General features: G+C 40.4%; 1 protein-coding gene across 4 annotated transcripts in view; it reads left to right on the forward strand.

The window, feature by feature from the left end:
• The window catches only part of TESK2 (testis associated actin remodelling kinase 2), a 123,354-nt gene that overhangs the window by 20,762 nt on the left and 83,145 nt on the right, over nucleotides 1-19,447 (forward strand). The window lies entirely within an intron of this gene.

Raw genomic sequence — 19,447 nt, forward strand, 5'->3', positions numbered from 1 at the left:
GGAGCAGTTAGGAGCAAGGTGTGGGCAGAGGAAGGATACATTACCAGCATATGTGCTAGTTGATCTGCTGCTTTAGTTTTCTAGAAGAGATGATCTTATCAGGCCACACGGAAGATCTTTGCTTCTATATACAGTTTAGTGAAGGCAAATAGTTGCTGCCACCGAGCTTGATTTTTAACAATCAATGTGCTTGACATTCTCTAGTCCTTTGACTCTGCAGTGGAGTTACAAGTTAAATACCTTTGACAATCTCTTGAATGAGCTTGTTACATTTTCTACTGAAGGCATCCGATGAAGTGAACTTATGCTTATGCTCAAATAAATTTTAGTCTCTTAAGTTGCCACAAGTACTCCTTTTTCTTTTTGCAAATACAGACTAATACGGCTACTACTCTGAAACATGTTACATTAGGCATGCATTTGACCTATGGTGGTGATGTGGATTTAAAATGTAATATCTCTGGGATCTGTTCCTCCAGAAGTGATGGCAGATCATCTGCAGGGAGTAAAAGATGCCCAAATAGTGGAGTCTGATTCACATTCTCTCCCTTCCCCTTCCCCCCCCTCCAATCAATCTGTAAAACAAGACTTTCCTTTTCCTCCACAGTAATTGAAACAATGAGAAATTTTTTAAGATGATATCCTGTGATGCAGGTTTAGTGCTTGCTTGGGTGGTAAGTTTGTGCTCCACTATGATGTCAGTAGGGCCACCTGTGTGATTAACCTAAATTCAATGGTGCTCTGATTTCATATTAAGTTTCTTGATGTACGTCCAGTATGGAGACAATTTCATTGTTCAAAGGACTAGAAGTTCATCTTAGTATGCAGTCTCTAAGATGGAAAATCAAAGTCAAGAAAAATCCAAGATAATTCTAGACTTTTTTTCTGAGGCAGCTTTGTAAGTGGGTAGAAAATCCAACTTTCTATCTTAATGAAATAATATGAAATAAGAGCTTTGGTGACACCATTCTGAAGTATACATCAAACATTGGATTAAGAACATAAGAATGGCCATAGTGGGTCAGACCAAAGGTCCATTTAGCCCAGTATGCTGTGTTCCGACATTGGCCAATGCCAGGTGCTCCAGAGGGAATGAACAGAACAGGTAATTATCAAGTGATCCATTCATTCCCTGTTGCCCATTTCCCAGGTTCTGGCAAACGGAGGCTAGGGACACCATCCCTGCCCATCCTGGCTAATAGCCATTGATGGACCTATCCTTCATGAATTTATCTAGTTCTTTTTTGAACCCTGTTATAGTCTTGGCCTTCACAACATCCTCTGGCAAGGAGTTTCACAGGTTGACTGCGTTGTGTGAAAAAATACTTCCTTTTGTTTGTTTTTAAGTAGGCTTTGTACCTGTAACACAACCAAGGATACTTTGAAAGGCTAACTGATGCAACATGGTCAGTTCATTTTATTTGTCTAATTTCTGTATTAGCTGAAAAAACTCTTTTCCAAGTACAATCCTTCACAATGGATGCAATTGCTTGCTGTTAAATTGGGGGTTGTAATAAATACTAATTTAAAAGATTTCAGAGTAGCAGCCGTGTTAGTCTGTATTCGCAAAAAGAAAAGGAGTACTTGTGGCACCTTAGAGACTAACAAATTTATTTGAGCATAAGCTTTCGTGCATCCGATGAAGTGAGCTGTAGCTCACAAAAGCTTATGCTCTAATAAATTTGTTAGTCTCTAAGGTGCCACAAGTACTCCTTTTCTTTTTAATTTAAAAGAAAGTACCTTTATGTATAACACCTATTAATGCAAAATCATGAGAAAAACATAACTAGCAGCAAGTACAACACATGTTGTTTTTTGTTTTCTATTAATGGTTGTGTGCCCAGGCAAATCTTAATGCACTATTGAATTCTTGTTTTACACACTTCCTATAATAATTGCAGAAAAAATTTCTAGTGGGGCTTTTAATGTAGCAACAGTGACCAGTGCATCTGAAGAAGTGGGTTTTTTTTACCCACAAAAGCTTATGCCCAAATAAATCTGTTAGTCTTTAAGGTGCCACCAGACTCCTCGTTGTTTTTGTGGATACAAACTAACATGGCTACCCCTCTGATACTCAATAGCGACAAGTTACTTAAATCCAGATGGATGTGTTTTGGGGTTTACACAGCATGGAGTATTAATCTGGCATATTATTAGCCAGCAGTGTAGCAATTCTTGCATCCTTAACGTTATATAATATGGAATTGGAGCTTAATTTTTTTTTGAGCTGTCATACTGAAATAGCTGGTATAGTTAGAAGCAGTTGGCTAATAATTGGCTTCTGGCTTAGACTCCGCAGGCCTGTGCAGAACATGAAGGACTGTTCTTAAATTGGGCTAGGCATGAAAAATCTTTTATTAATAAAACAAGTTTTAAGTTTCCAGCTAGGAGGCAAGTGTACTGCAAGACTTTCAAGTACTCATAGAGCTATAATTTTAATGTAGGGGAGATGTGCGTCAGACACTGAAACTAAATACTACACTATGAAACACACACTGTTCATTATACAATACAGTAAAACTGAAGAGAACAATTAATTTGTCTTCTGTTCAGAACTCCTTCTGCGAAAAGTGTTTTGTGCTATTAGCTTTATACAAGGCCTTATTTACTCTGCAGCAAGCTGTACCTAAACTCTGTGGTAAGGCTCCTGAATTCTGTGACAGACTGGAAATTCTTCAGCCGCCTTGAGTGAATTTTAAAAACAGGCTTTTTTCTGATCAAAATACAGTATGAATAATACAACCAGCCCAGAATTCCATGTGGCGTTTATTTTAATATTGATTCTATTTAATTCACTCTGCCCGTGAATTTTCAGTTTCCAATGTGTGGAAGATTTTTATATTGACAACATAACGAACTGACTTGTGGAACCTGTTGTTAGGGATTCTGGAGTTTTGGCAGCTATGAAGGGACAATAGAGGGTTTTGGAAGCCAGGAAGGAATGAGAAGTAGATTGGGATTGTGGGATAAACACACTAGCTGAGTTTCCTTGCTTAACTATTTCACTGAAGATCATTTTATGTTGACAGTTAAACACCTTACAAATGTCTACGTTACATCTATGCAGTTACTTTTATCAATCAAACTTGTAATCTCTTCAAAGAATGAGATCAGGTTGGTTTGACAAGACCTATTTTCCATAAAACCAGATTGACTGGCATTAATTACATTCCTATCCTTTAAGTCTTTATCAGTTGAATCCCATATATTTAGCTTAAAATGTTGCTCTTGAGCAATCTGCTGACGTTTCAATATATTCTGTCATACTGACATTTGATACCCTTCTAGATTAATTTAAAAGATATAATCTTCAGACATATTACAGTTTTTCCTGATAATCCACCCCCTTGAGGGGAATAGCTCTGAGCGCTGGGAGCCTGTCCACGCTCGCGCTTTAAAGCACTCAGACTTGCTGCGCTCAGGGGGTGATTTTTCACACCCGCCCCCCGAGCCAGCAAGTTGGAGCGCTATAAAATGTAAGTGTAGACAAGCCCTAAATGTCACTTAAAGAAGAGCATTCACAAGGATTTCCTTTAGGTTTAAGCTAATACATACTAGATACACATACACACAGTGCAGTCTGGCTATGTGACTTCCTTATAATTCATACAGAAAGTTTGTCAATCTTTGATAGTTCTCTTATACGTAAAACTAAAACGTCAATTTTTGTAATTTTGTTCATGCTTTATTTTTGTGTATATGTATAAGCACATTCTTGCACCTCTTGCTGAATCCATGAATAACAGTGTACATTCTTTGAGTAAAAGCAAAGGACTAATCAGTTTCACTTTCTAATTCCATGATCTCATGAGTTCATAATGTTCTTTTATTTTGAAAGTAAAGTGGCCATATGATCTGGTGGCTGAATCCTCTCGGATGCCATGGTTATTGGTGTGGCCAAACATGGGACTTGTAGCATCAAAAATGAGAGGCCTCTAATACCTGTTCCAATATTCAGTCACTCTCCCCAGCTTTCGTGAGCTATAGCTCACTTCATCAGAGTGTAGCTCGCAAAATCTTATGCTCTAATAAATTTGTTAGTCTCTAAGGTGCCACAAGTACTTCTTTTCTTTTTGCAGATACAGACTAAACAGATACAGATACAGCTGCTACTCTGAAAAATCTCCCCAGCAGGCTGCCAACTCAAGTCAAGGCAGCAGGCTAATTCACTCACATGCGAATAGAAACAAAAGAAATGTTAAAAGGTCATAGTGTGTTCAAGCCAATTCACTTATTAGAATAGAACAAATGAGGATGTTATCACATTACATATACATGGCATATGCCTGATGATTACATTTGCCCTAAATGCTTGAAAACTAGTGAAATGCTAATGTTATGTTCTTCACTCATCTGAAACTTGCTGATTTACATTGCACTTAGTTAGCTCTAAATCAAAAGATGTGTTAGCATTAGGAAGAGAATTTATTTAATATGTAATACTGCATGAAAACTAATGAAGGATTGTTTTTGGCTATCTCTGTTCCTGTAAACTAAGAAAAGTTGCCTGGTGGGTTTATCTAAATGTGTTATATGTGTGTCTGCAATGGGATTGCCCATAACTGCAACAGAAGCCTTAGAACAGTAAATGATAAGCATGCTAACTTCAAAGCAATGGGAAATCTACAAACCCATGCTGTGGTGGGATCATGTGCCAGATTGCTTTCCAGGGAAGACAGCTATCAGAATAAACCTTGGGCATGATCCTGTATCTCTGGACCAATGAATTCTGAGCGAATACACACTGGTCCCCAAAGCCATTTTCATAGAATCGTAGGACTGGAAGGGACCCTTGAGAGATCATCTACTTCAATCCCCTGGATTCATGGCAGGACTAAGGATTATCTAGACCAGGCCTGACAGGTGTTTGTCTAACCTCCTCTTAAAAATCTCCATTGCCAGAGATTCCACAATCTCTCTAGGCAATTTATTCCAGTGCTTAACCACCCTGACAGTTAGGAAGTTTTTCCTAATGTCCAACCTAAACCGCCCTTGCTGCAATTTAAGTTCATTGCTTCTTGTACTATCCTGAGAGATCAATGAGAACAATTTACCTCCCTCCTCTTTGTAACAACCTTTTATGTACTTTAAAACTGCTGTCATGTCCCCTCTATCGTCTCTTTTCCAGACTAAACAAATCCAGTTTTTTCAGTCTTCCCTCATAAGTCATGTTTTCTAGACCTTTAATCATTTTTGTTGTTGTTCTCTGGACTTTCTCCAATTTATCCCCATCTTTCCTGAAATGTGGCACCCAGAACTAGACACAATACTTCAGTTGAGGCCTAATCAATGCAGAGAGTAGAGCAGAAGAATTACTTCTTGTGTCTTGCTTACAACACTCCTGCTAATATATCTCAGAATGTTTGCTTTTTTAAAATTATTTATTTTATTTAGCAACAGTGTTATACTGTTGACTCATATTTAGCTTGTGATCCAGTATGACCCCCCCAGACTTCTTTCAGCAGTACTCCTTCCTAGGCAGTCATTTCCCATTTTGTATGTGTGCAACTGATTGTTCCTTCCTGAATGGAGTACTTATTGAATATCATCTTTATTTACTTCAGACCATTTCTCCAGTTTATCCAGATCATTTTGAAATTTAATCCTCTCCTCCAAAGTACTTGCAACTCCTCCCAGCTTGGTATTGTCCATAAACTGTATATGTGTACTCTCTATGCCATTATCTAAATTATTGATGAAGATATTAAACGGAACCAGTGGTGCTGGAACAGGGGACCCGGGGGCCATGGCCCCCCATTTTTAACAGCTGTAAGGGTGAGCAATGTGGGGAGGGGGCAGAGAGGAGTGAGTGGGAAATGGGGTCTTTGGGGGAAGAGGTGGCATGGGAGTGGTACCTTGGGGGAAAAAGGCCAGTGTGAGGGCAGGGGCTTGGGGAGAAGAGGCAGTGTGGGAATGGGGTCTTGGGGGGGATAACAGGGGGTGGGGCTCGGTTAGGGAGCCTGTGGCCTCCCCACTTCTAGGGGGCTTCTGCCACTCCTGAACAGAACTGGACCCACAACCGATCCCTGCGGGACTGCACTGAGTATGCCCTTCCAGCTTGCCTGTGAACCACTAATATCTACTCTCTGGGAACAGTTTTTTCCAACCAGTTATGCACCCACCTTATAGTAGCTCCATCGAGGTTGTATTTTCCTAGTTTGTTTATGAAAAGGTCATGAGAGACCATATCAAAAGCCTGACTAAAGTCAAGATACAACACATCTACCACTTCCCACCCCCTCCACAAGTGTTACCCTGTCAAAGAAAGCTATTAGGTTTTTGGGCAACCCTCAGAGACTTATGGGTACTGGCAGACATTACATCTCTGTTATCAATCGAACTTACAAACTCTAACCCACCTGTTGTATATTTTACTTGCTTTAACCTCTCAATACATCTCATTTCTTTTCTTAGATAATAAACCTTTAGTTTATTTTACTAAAGAAATTGGCTGTCAGCATTGTTTTTGGTTTGAGATCTGGAGTATCCATTGACCTGGAGTGAGTGACCGAGCTTTTGGGGTTGGAAGAACCTAATGTGTGGTGAATTTTGGTTTTAGTAACCTTTCATCATAAGGTTCATTTTGTCTGGATGGTAGAGAGGGGCTGGAGAGTTTAAGGGGACTGTCCGTGGCTCCATGGTAAGACTAACATAGTAGTCCAGGAGTGCGCATTTGTTACAGGCCTTTTTTGAGAGTCTGACCTGAGATTGGCGCTCTTAGCTGTAAGCCATATCGTGACCCAGAATCTTAACAGAAGTGAGAATTTTCTTTAGATAAGGTAGTAGACTCCTGTATTTTTGGTGCTGGAGGTTCTGGGATTGATAGGTGTTCATGCTCCTGGTGTCTGTATTTACACCATCTTTCTTTGTTATAAATGCATAACATAAGTACTAAATATTAGTTATCTGTCAGGAGTCTTACATCTTGCTAAAAGTACATCTGTTTTTAAAACATTTTTTTAGAAAAACCTTTCAACACTCATCTATTAAAAGTCTCAAACCATTAACTGAATTTAATGTTCATTTAAGGTGCTGGATTGACAGTTATGGAGTCCTCTATTCATAGAACTCATTGCAAACTTCCGTCCATTCTAACCCCTCTTTCCCTCTCCTCTGATGGCCCTGCTAACTTATCTTAACCCTGATTTTGAAGGACCATGCTATTTATAAGACTGCAGTGGGACCCAGTTAGAGCTGCTTCCAGGCCTAGCTACATGTATTTGGCTCAAACAGGCTGCCTCCAGCCCAAGCTTCTCTTTTTCGGAGATGTTCAGATCAGCTGTGCAAGATGCCAGTGGATGTCCCCAACAGATGTCCCCTTCCCAAAGCAATAATGTGACCTTCATGTTTGCCTGGTGGGAAATAAAGGAGGAGTCACCAAGTGGGTAGAACTGTGAACAAATTTTGGGGGGGGGGGAAATAGAAATGCAGAGTGTGTAAGTGTGTGTGTGTGTGTGGGGGGGGGGGAGAGAAACAAAACAAAAACAAACACACACAGACCACAGAGAGAAAATGGACGGAAAGGAGAGGCAGCGACAGCAACATGTGAACTAGGGGTACGGTACAAGAAGACATGGGTGGGAGGAGTGAGAGGATATCTAGCCCCAATCTATTCGAAGAGGAAAGAGTTTGGAAACCACTGACGGGGCACATTTCAGGGAGCACGCTTCAAACCTGGAATCTTTAATTAACCTTGCCTGTTGGCAGGTAAGTAAACAATAAACCATTTGAACCTTCAGCATGTTTTAAATATAAATACAAGTCTGCACATTGTTGACAGTCTCATCAGAAAGGCCAAAGATGGAATTGACATGGAGACTGAACTGCACTGTCATCACTGGAGGTGGTCACATTGGCTGGGTGATAAAGCTTTCATGGCCGCTGTCTGTGTGGCACCTGTTCTCTGCATAAATAGGACTTCAGTCTCCAGGGTGGTCAAGCCAGCACCTTTAAGCTGCACTGAATTAATTTAAAGGCTTTAAAAAAAACAAAAAACAAAAACCAACCTACTAAAAAGGAGATTCTGGGAGTTCAGAGTAAATGTATCATTTTGTGATTTTTAGAATTATATTTAAAGTTTTAAATGTGAATAATAAAATCTTAGATGTTGGGATTACTACAGCATTTGAAAACAAGTTATTGCAAAAGCCTAAACTGTAATGAGACAAATCCATAACTAGTTTAATTGTAACTGATTTAAATGAGATTATAGGATGAATTTGACCCAGTGTATAATACTGAGTTGTATGGTTGTATGTTTTAAAAACCTCTACCACGCTTTCCTCCCCCACCCCGTTTTGTTTCCACATTTGAAGCCAGGGTTGCGTTCTTGAAGGTGGTGATAATATTCACGCACAATCATTAAGAAGAGTACTTGTGTATAATTTTCACTTTATAGATGAAGGCAGTAAAAATGCTGGTTTTGAGCATATTAGCTGTTGGGATATGAGGTTTACTGATGCTAACTACTTGTAACTGCAGCTTGTTTCATGCTGCTTATGCAAGTTCATATTTTTGGCTTTCTGGACTTGCAGCATACTAAGCGGACTTTTTTTTTTCTTGACCTTTTTAGTACATTAGACACTACTGCATTTAGTTTCTCCTAAGAACTAGTCTTTGTATTGGCCACTTGATATAACAGCTCTTTTCAGTTTTGCCTTTGCTATGTTTTTGTTTGTACAGACTTAATAATAAAAAATATGCTTTCTTTTCCACCTACCATGGTCATTATAAATGCAGCAGGTGATGTATCTTTCTTATACCTCCCTTGCTTCATATCGCCTTTCCAAAGTAAAATTAAAACCTTGTAAGGAGAGCCATTGGGCAGAGAGTGGCTTCCTAACCAATTTCTATCATTTATATCGTCTAAACTCTTTATTTGTTGCTCTCTCCTTAAAGTTGGTTCTTAGCTGCTGCTGTAACTGTCAAACACAGGAGCTCAGATATTGAGGGAAGATTTTCTTGTAGAAAAGTATTGATTTCAGCCATTCACCTAGGGAGCTGACTCTAATAATTAATCATGAGTGGAACTAGTGATGCAAATAAGCAGTCTTCTACATCAGCAGCAGTAAAGGTTTGTTAAAGTCCCCATCTCCAACAAAAACCTCAGAAATTATTTGATTATGCTTAGAAATAAGACTGAAAAATAAGAGGCAAGCAGTGAAAAACCCTTGCCTACACTCATATCTCAGACATTTTTTCTTTCCCCATTTGCAGTTACTGAGCAGAGTCACATTTGTACATTATACAAAAAAGAAAAGGAGTACTTGTGGCACCTTAGAGACTAACAAATTTATTTGAGCATAAGCTTTTGTAAGCTGCAGCTCACTTCATCGGATGCGTGCATACAGCTGTAGCTGTAGCTAATGAAAGCTTATGCTCAAATAAATTTTAGTCTCTAAGGTGCCACAAGTACTTCTTTTCTTTTTTGTGAATACAGACTAACACGGCTGCTACTCTGAAACCTGTTTTGTACATTATGTTCTACTGCTTCATATGCGTGCACCTAACTTTGCAAAACTCTATATCTGCAGGCAATTAACGTAGTCACATACAAATGCTAAGGAGGCATTTCTGAGATGCTATATGAAGGACGCTGATATGTTGCTTTCTGGTATATCTATATGTAAAGGGACCCTGCATATTTTCTCTGTTTGGTGACCTGTCCATGCTTTGTCCTATTTGTGGAAGACTTGGCAATTCTGTCAAAATGTTTGAAGGACTGGTCATGCAGATCTACAACAGGACAGATTCTGTTTTGCTTTCATCCAGAGATACAGGTGTAACTTCCCTAGGTTTCTTTTCAAGCAAACTAATAACCTACAACAAAGCACTTCTAATAGTGGGTAAAAATAAAGGCAGAACTGCAGTACAAGTCAGCTGATATCAGCTAAGTCAGCTAAATCACACAGGAAACCTCAAACCCACATCTGCATTTTCCACTTGTCACTACTTAATCTAAAGGGTCTCTCTATCATTTTCTGACATGTGATTAGTGCTGCTCAGAAGGACTAGGCCTGTACTAGGAAGATGAATTTGTTAGTTGCATTGAGGAATGTTCTTTGAGTTAGCCTGAATTAGTGTAACTGATGGAGTAGGCAGTCTCCAAACACAGCTTAAAATGTAGAGGTGAGGATGTACAATACCCTTGATATTTGTGGGTCTTGCATAAGTCCGTTTAACTAGTGTAAAGGACTTTATTTATTTTATATAGATTTATATAAATGTTAAGAGGGCACCTTTTTCACATACTGTTAGTACCCTTGACATAGCATATTATTTGTGATGTATGTAAGTACTGGAATACTGTGTAGATTTCTAGTGTCCACGTTTTAAAAATGATGTTGAAAAATTGGAGAGGGAGCAGAAAACGGCCACAAAAATGAATTGAGGGCTGAAGAAAAAATGCCTTACAATGAGGGACGTAAAGCTCAATCTGTTTATCAAAAAAGAGTGAGAGGTGACGTGATTCACAGTGCATAGGTATCTTCACAGGGAGAAAATACTGAGTACTAAAGAGCTCCTCAGTCTAGCAGAGAAAAGGCGCACAGGAACCAATGACTGGAAGCTGAAATCAAACAAATTCAAATGGGAAATGAGTCACAAATGTTTAAGAGGATGATTAGCCATTGGAACAAACTTCAAAGGGAAGTGGTGATGTCTTCAAATCAACACTGGATGCCTTTTTGGAAGATGTACTTCAGTCAAATACAAGTGTTATTGAGTTCAGTATAGGGGTAACTGGGTGAAATTGAATGGCCTGTGATATACAAGAGATCAGTGGATGATCAAATGATCCTTTCGGGCCTTAAAGTCTATGAATAAGTTAATTGTAGCAGTAGAGTTCAGTATAATAACCATCACCACCAGCACATCATGCAACTTAATCTCCTCTCCCTCCAACAATTCTCCTCCCTTACAATTTCCAATCCACTGCACTCCCATTTTCAGATGCTTGTGGAAAAAAAGGGAGCTTTGCAACGTGGCCAGAAGGTGATTGGACTATTTCAGATTAAGTTAGGGGAGTGGTGTAAAGTGATCTGGTTCTGAAAGCAGAATCTGCATTTGACCACTTCGCTGTTTTCTGTGTAATTTGAATTGTAGCCTTGCTCATCTGTCTCACCAGCTATACTGAATTATCCTCCTTGGCTTTGTTTTAAGGGGAAAAATAGGGTACATTTTGCCATCATATTAGCTCAGTTGAGTTAGTTTAACAAGTGAAAAACCCTGTTAAAATTCAGGCTTTTCAGTTGCTTTATGCTAACCTGATGGAAATACCTTGATGGAAAAAACACTCTTTGCCCATCAAGACCTACACACACCCAGTACCTCACAGAGTATCTTTTATTGTGCGTTGTCCCTCACTCACAGAAGTAGTGGAAGGGTTAGGATATAACTAATAATTAGAATTTTTAAAAATGTAAGCGTTAAGGAAGATGTGTAGAAAGAATACTACAAAATAAGCAAAGGGCTTTTGCATGTTGACATGAAGTGATATTTGAGGAAAGGAACCAGTCCGTCTGCCTGATCTGGATGCCCTTTGAACTGATAATGGTTTTATATTTCTTTAATGCCTTTCAACATTCAGATAGTTCCATAACCTCTTTGAGGCAGGTGAAAGATATAGAGGGATCCCATGACCTATCACTGAAATGCAGCCACTGTTAACAACAGTACACAGCAACACTATGCAAACACTTAGGGCAGGCAGTGAAATATATTGCTGTATCCAGATGGAACTGTAGTGGGAATTCAGGGGAATTTGGCCAGGACACTGAGAGGCAAAACAAATACTAAATATAAAATATACATATGGGCTCTTTAATGACCACAAGTAGTGATGACCTCAGTTTTACTCAGCTCATTGAGTAAAATTGTGATCCCCTTAATATCATCCTGGGACAATGATTCATTATCGAGCTTGAGGGAAGAATTCTATCTACTACTGTAAACTGCCAGGGCTATTTTCTGTAGCATCCAGATGTTCAATGGAGACCTCCCATCCAAGGCATTTTTCTCCTTTACAATGACATTCATGAGTCAACAGCTTCAGCAGCTGAAGAATTCCATTAGGATCCTTAACAGTCCTGTTGCTTACAGATTGCAAATGAAATTGGAACATGGGTGGTTCTTCAAGTTATTGTCCACATATGAGGCTCATGCGTGTGAGATTGGAGTCTTTTGGCCTGCAGTGTCCATTAGGGCTGTGCCTATGGCCTAGATGTCCTTGCACTCCCTGCCCAAGAGCATGAGGTGCTGAGTGAGTCTGACTTTCCCTCAGTTCCTCCTTGCTGCCCATGGCAGTGAGACAGAATCCTTGCTGTGTCCTCCTGGTGCTGTGCTGGTTGACTGGTCTTGTTGCCCGTTGATAACACTGACACCCATTTGCCAAATTTCTTATTTTAGTCAGGTTCTGGTTTTTAGGCTAGGAACCCCAACCCCTCTCTCCCCTGATACCGAGGCTCTATCAAAATGGCAGAGGCAAAATCTCTGGGATTAAGAATCTTTCCCTGATCTGACCGTTCAGTGCCACTCAGCGATGGGCACTCTCAGTGCCTGTTTTGTTTGGGAGGGATGTTTTCTTGCACTTTGTACCATATGTACATACCTCTGACAGATAGGAAGGAGCAGTGCTCCGGAATTGAGCTGCTAAGGCATAGGAGAAACTGTAGGCCAAGTGGAATGGGGTGTGTGAGATCCTAAGAGCATCCCAGGGCCAAGGGCTCACTGACATCAGGTTTCAGCAGGCCTGACCAATTTAGTGAGCCCCAACTCTCTATGGTTACAATCTGTATCTAAAAGGTGTCATGTAATATGTTGTTGGAAAGCTAATAACTCACAGATCATTAATATTCTTGCATAATATATGTATGCAGTGTGTGTTAAAAGTTATGGGAATATGGTGCTGGGGTCAGAGTTGCTGCAGCGATAGACACTCAGTGCATGGAAGCCAGGTTAGGGCTGTTGTGCTGTAGCGGGCTGCTGGAGTCAGTAGCCAATCCAGGGATGCACAGCACACAGAGACTTAGGCTTGCTTGTTGCTGACTCTGAATGTCCCAGGCAGGCATAGTAGTAAAGCTTTTTAAGGCACATTAGGGTTATGGGGCAGGCGGTGACACAACCGCTCACTGGTCTGGATTGCACCCCCAGAATGTTACAGGCGGAGGGGAAGAGAACAGTGGTGGCACAAACTTTTTGAGACTGATATCCAAAATCAATTGTTTGATTATTATGTGGGCCATGAAAGCTTAGAGAGAGGTTACTGAGATGTGTATTTAGTGGTCCACATGTACCATCATAAGAACATAAAAACGGTCATACTGGGTCAGACCAAAAGTCTATCTAGCCCAGTATCCTGTCTTCTGATGTCAGGTGCCCCAGAGGGAGTGAACAGAACAGTTAATCATCAAGTGATCCATCCCCTGTTGCTCATTCCCAGCCTCTGGCAAACAGAGGCTAGGGACAGTTTGGACATCGCTGAATGTTTCTCTTAAGCAGCCACCACACAGCAGAAAGAGAGAATCCAATAACTTTATCTGATCTAGTAAAATCTCTGATTTGTGGTAGACTTGAAAAAACTTTAAAATATCAACTTGAACATCACATTTCTGTCTAGAAAACTTTGTACCTGTTGCTGTTACAAGTAAGACTTAATATTACTGTGACTGAAAGAAATTAGCAAAAAACATTATTTTTTGAGTTTTTTCCCGTTTAGTCAGTCAGCTTCTTCCTGGCTGAAAAGATCTTCGTCAACGTCAAGAGGGAGCAGAACAGCCATTTCAGTCTTAAAAAATTTAGGGCCACACTATTTAAAAAAATGTTTAGTGAGAAACTTTAAAAAAAAAAAAAAAAGCTTCAATTAATTACATAAATATTAACGTTATTAGCCACATGGAAACTTCTCTAATTGTTTGTTTGTTCTTTTAAAACTTCCTATGCTAAATTGTTGATGTATTGCAGTTAAATAGGGTACTTAATTACAAGATAATAAAGGTGTTCAGATACTACGGGCTTGTCTACATTGGCACTTTACAGCACTGTAACTTTCTCTCTTGGGGTGTGAAAAAACACCCCTCTGAGCGCTGCAAGTTTCAGCGCTGTAAAGTGCCAGTGTAGACAGTGCATCAGTGCTGGGAGCTATTCCCCTTGTGGAGGTGGATTTTTTTATGCTGCAAATAAACAAGCTAAAGCGCTGCCACTGTAGTGCTTTAATGTTGCCAGTGAAGACGTGCCCGTAGGCTAACAGCCAAGACAGAATAAAACTAGATAATGACTGCACTTCTTGTTGATTGCAGTGATTTTTTTTTTCTTGGGTCATTTGTGAAGTGTCAGGCCTTGCTTTCCTTCTGGATGCAAGGGCTATGTCAATGTGAGTCGTCGTCATTCTGTGGTTTTTCCAGTAGAAAAACAGGTGGCAAGACTACACTGGCATGAAAATATTTCTCTTTCGTCTTAGACCTCACAACTTTTCAAGCACGTTTAAAATGATCTGTGAGCTTTCTGTTCTGGATGAAGATACGCTGGGCTGGTTGCACTGGGATTTTCTGATTTTTGCCAGCTGGCAAAACATCCATGTTTATGTAAGCCCTTTCACAGCAGGGTACTGAGGGAAAGGTGCAGGGTTCCTGTTATTCATATAAGTGGAACACGCTGGCATACTTCCAATATTAATGTGCGTGACCTTATGGACTAGAGTACATAGCACGGGAGGATCGCTGTGATGGACCTTTTATGTGGGAATTTTTAGTTTTTCTTGTAGTGACAATAGAACAGGGAAATAGGATGCCTCTCAGATGGTGGATTTTAATGGTTTGTGGCTAGTGCCTATCTGTGTGCAAAAGTGATGGAGCATGTTTGTGCCATTGACGAATATATCAAGTATAGAAAAGAAAAGTTTAAAGAAACTATTGTGGATGTAGTAAATTGAAACACTCTTCTTTTCCATCCCAAATGCTTAGGATATACTTTGACCTTGACAGTGGATGTGAAGAAGTTGGGAGGCGAGGAGAGAATTCCAAATTGCTTCTATTTAAAACTCTAGCCATCTTCTGTCAGTCAGGTCCAGCTTTCTGTCATCAGCAGATGAGTAGTTTTTTAAAAAAGGGAAGAAGGAGGATCCTGGGAACTACAGGCCGGTCAGCCTCACCTCAGTCCCTGGAAAAATCATGGAGCAGGTCCTCAAAGAATCAATCCTGAAGCACTTAGAGGAGAGGAAAGTGATCAGGAACAGTCAGCATGGATTCACCAAGGGAAGGTCATGCCTGACTAATCTAATCGCCTTTTATGATGAGATTACTGGTTCTGTGGATGAAGGGAAAGCAGTGGATGTATTGTTTCTTGACTTTAGCAAAGCTTTTGACACGGTCTCCCACTGCATTCTTGTCAGCAAGTTAAGGAAGTATGGGCTGGATGAATGCACTATAAGGTGGGTAGAAAGCTGGCTAGATTGTCGGGCTCAACGGGTAGTGATCAATGGCTCCATGTCTAGTTGGCAGCCGGTGTCAAGTGGAGTGCCCCAGGGGTCGGTCCTGGGGCCCGTTTTGTTCAATATCTTCATAAATGATCTGGAAGATGGTGTGGATTGCACTCTCAGCAAATTTGCGGATGATACTAAACTGGGAGGAGTGGTAGATACGCTGGAGGGGAGGGATAGGATACAGAAGGACCTAGACAAATTGGAGGATTGGGCCAAAAGAAATCTAATGAGGTTCAATAAGGATAAGTGCAGGGTCCTGCACTTAGGATGGAAGAATCCAATGCACCGCTACAGACTAGGGACCGAATGGCTCGGCAGCAGTTCCGCGGAAAAGGACCTAGGGGTGACAGTGGACGAGAAGCTGGATATGAGTCAGCAGTGTGCCCTTGTTGCCAAGAAGGCCAATGGCATTTTGGGATGTATAAGTAGGGGCATAGCGAGCAGATCGAGGGACGTGATCGTTCCCCTCTATTCGACACTGGTGAGGCCTCATCTGGAGTACTGTGTCCAGTTTTGGGCCCCACACTACAGGAAGGATGTGGATAAATTGGAAAGAGTACAACGAAGGGCAACGAAAATGATTAGGGGTCTAGAGCACATGACTTATGAGGAGAGGCTGAGGGAGCTGGGATTGTTTAGTCTGCAGAAGAGAAGAATGAGGGGGGATTTGATAGCTGCTTTCAACTACCTGAAAGGGGGTTTCAAAGAGGATGGCTCTAGACTGTTCTCAATGGTAGCAGATGACAGAACGAGGAGTAATGGTCTCAAGTTGCAATGGGGGAGGTTTAGATTGGATATTAGGAAAAACTTTTTCACTAAGAGGGTGGTGAAACACTGGAATGCGTTACCTAGGGAGGTGGTAGAATCTCCTTCCTTAGAGGTTTTTAAGGTCAGGCTTGACAAAGCCCTGGCTGGGATGATTTAACTGGGACTTGGTCCTGCTTTGAGCAGGGGGTTGGACTAGATGACCTTCTGGGGTCCCTTCCAACCCTGATATTCTATGATTCTATGATTCTATGATTCTCTTTTCTGAATTGCTTGATTAGGCCTTCTGTTTGTTGGACTGTTGTGGGTGGGTGAGTGTTTTGAAGATATGGTAAAGGTTAGTGAGAGGACAGACGGTTCTGATAGAAACTGGTCTTGGTATGTTTGATCATCTCGAGACAGCTGATTGTGTTGTTGGGCTCGCATGTGTGTCGGAAAGATGAATGTTACAGGGACATTGATCTGAGCTCATGTAGACTGTCCGCGTCAGTGTGGTGGTGGTAATACACTTTTTCCCCTCCGTTCCCAGTGTGCAGTTCAGTGTACTGGAAGATGTTTCATGGGATGGATGTACTGTAACTCCAGATGTTTATAACATTGGGAGTTGTGTGGCTAAATTGTGGCACTCCACCAAGAAAACTAACCAACTTGGAGGCTGTATCATAAAAATACTTAACATAAAATTGTGTTAAGAAATTTATTTATAACTTTTTAAAATTAAAATGTCATTGAGGCACTATAGAATGGCCTTCAGGAAGATGCAAATTTAGATGCATCCATTCTACTATCAGTTACATGATTTTTATAACAAAATTAGGTACAAAGGAATGGCAATCTTCTCTCATCTGAGGCTCTGGCAAAATCCTAAATCTGTATTTGTGATATCAGTCACTTCTGTAGCAATGGACTGGTATCCTAAACACAGGATCATGACTTCACTGCAGGCTCAAAGAGGAAGGAGAAGCTTCTTAAAAAAACACACAAATGTTTTCAATGATTAAAAAGGAATGCAGGGGAAATGCTTTCAAAGCAAAACTTTTTTTTTTGATAGAAATGTTTCCTCTTTAAATTCCCCATGCAGATTCTGAAAAGGAGATCAACAAATTATTTTGGGGGCACCTCATGACTAGTTTTGTATGCAATGGAGAGAGATGATGGTGTGCATTTGAGGCCAAATCTTGTGCTGTGACCTATTAGAGAAGGGATAGCTTGTGTTTTCTCTTATCAAAGTACTGGTGCAAAAACTCAGCTGTTTTAACTTCTATTAAAATTTCTAAAAAGAAAAGGAGTATTTGTGGCACCTTAGACTAACAAATTTATTTGAGCGTAAGCTTTCATGAGCTACAGCTCACTTCATCGAATGCATTCAGTGGATTTTCCACTGAATGCATCTAATCAAGTGAGCTGTAGCTCACAAAAGCTTATGCTCAAATAAATTTGTTAGTCTCTAAGGTGCCACAAATACTCCTTTTCTTTTTGTGAATACAGACTAACACGGCTGCTGAAACCTGCCATTAAAATTTCTGTAGCTTATGTAAATATTGTAATATAATTATATAAATATAATAATATTATAATATAAATGTTTTGGCTATACGTTGTAAAACCAGAGCAATCGAGGGAATATTTAGCAGATGCTTTAACCTGGGTGGTGAGATGATACTGAGTAGTACGTGGACATCTTCAGAGTGCTCCACAAATTTAAAGTTCTCAACACCCCGGGCAGGTAGGTAAGTTTAATCATCCTTGTTTTATAGGTGTGGAGATTGAAGTGTAGAGGTGAAGTGACTTGCCTAGAGCTAGCCAATGAAGAGCTGTGAAAGAGCTGACATTAGCATTTGGGAATTGACACTCAGCCCTATGCGGTCTCAACACACCTTGTTGCTTTCCTTATCTTGGCTTTGTCATGATTTTTATACCACAATGAAAAATTAAACTAACTCCCTAGGTTTCTTTTCTACTCCCACACCCCTCCTAATTGCCACTTCTGAGTCTGAATCTGAGTTTGCTCATAGGTGTTTCAGGGCAGTTTTATGTAGAACATTCTGCTGAATTAGGTATAAAATTAACTCCTCCCCCCACCCCCACCCCCAGGCTGTGCCTGCTTATATCTAATGCCAAAGTCTGGAACAATAGCCCTCTGATCAAACTGTGTGTTTTCTCTCAAAATAAGACACTAATCCCTCTTTGCTTTCTTCATTTGACCAAGAACAAGCTAATGAAGGGGAAATACGCACAGTTCTGTATCAATAAATGAATTGTAAAAAAAACCCCATACCTACTGTATTGTGGGCTCTTGATTCTAAATTTACAGTGCCTGGTGGAGACAAACGTAACAAAAAAAAAACAACCTTCATTTTTCTGTTAAAGCATATAATGAATAGATTTACAAAGTAATAAAAATTGTATTTCTTTTTCATTAGTTGTAAAATTTAATTTGGTTTGCCAAAGAAATATTGGGTAAAACTTATTCGACCTGAGGTGTAGAATATATCACAGTAATTGTAAGCTCACTGCAGAGCTTTGCAGAGCCAGCTATATGAAGTAACATTCAAGTTGTCAGATTTGGCTTTTGGCTTAGTTCCTAATAACCAGCCTGTGTGGTACTGGAGCAGTGGTGGGCAGCCCGCGGGTCGCACACTGCCCGTCAAGGTAATCTGCTGGCGGGCCACGAGACAGTTAGTTTGTTTATATTAACTATCTGCAGCTCCCAATGGCTGGGAACAGGGAATCGGGGCCACTGGAAGCTGCGGACAGTCAAGTAAACAAACTGTCTCGGCCTGCCAGCAGATTATGCTGATGGGCAGCGTGCGACCCACAGGTTGCCCACCACTGCTCCAGTACCACACAGACTGATTATCTGAAAGTGAAATGGATTTTCGTTTCCCAACCTGAGAGATGTGAAAAGTAGAAAGCATAAATGATGACGAATTGGATTGTTAGCATTTTCTCTTAATATCTGTTGTGTAGTGACACAGGTAAACACTTGTTACAACTCAAGATTTTTACCTTGACAATGTGCCATTAGCAATGTAAGAGGAATGGTTGTAGAATTTGATGATGTAAAGGAGAATTTGTTTATTGCTTGGTAATAGATTTGGGGGGGGGGGTCAGGCAGGAATACATGGCTGATCTTGCTTTCTACTCCCATTCATCAGTTTGTGTGGTTTTTCTGTGTGTGTTTTCTTGTGCAAAAAAAGTAAAAGC

The sequence above is a fragment of the Dermochelys coriacea genome, chromosome 8, assembly GCF_009764565.3.
Source record: "Dermochelys coriacea isolate rDerCor1 chromosome 8, rDerCor1.pri.v4, whole genome shotgun sequence".
NCBI lineage: Eukaryota > Metazoa > Chordata > Testudines > Dermochelyidae > Dermochelys > Dermochelys coriacea.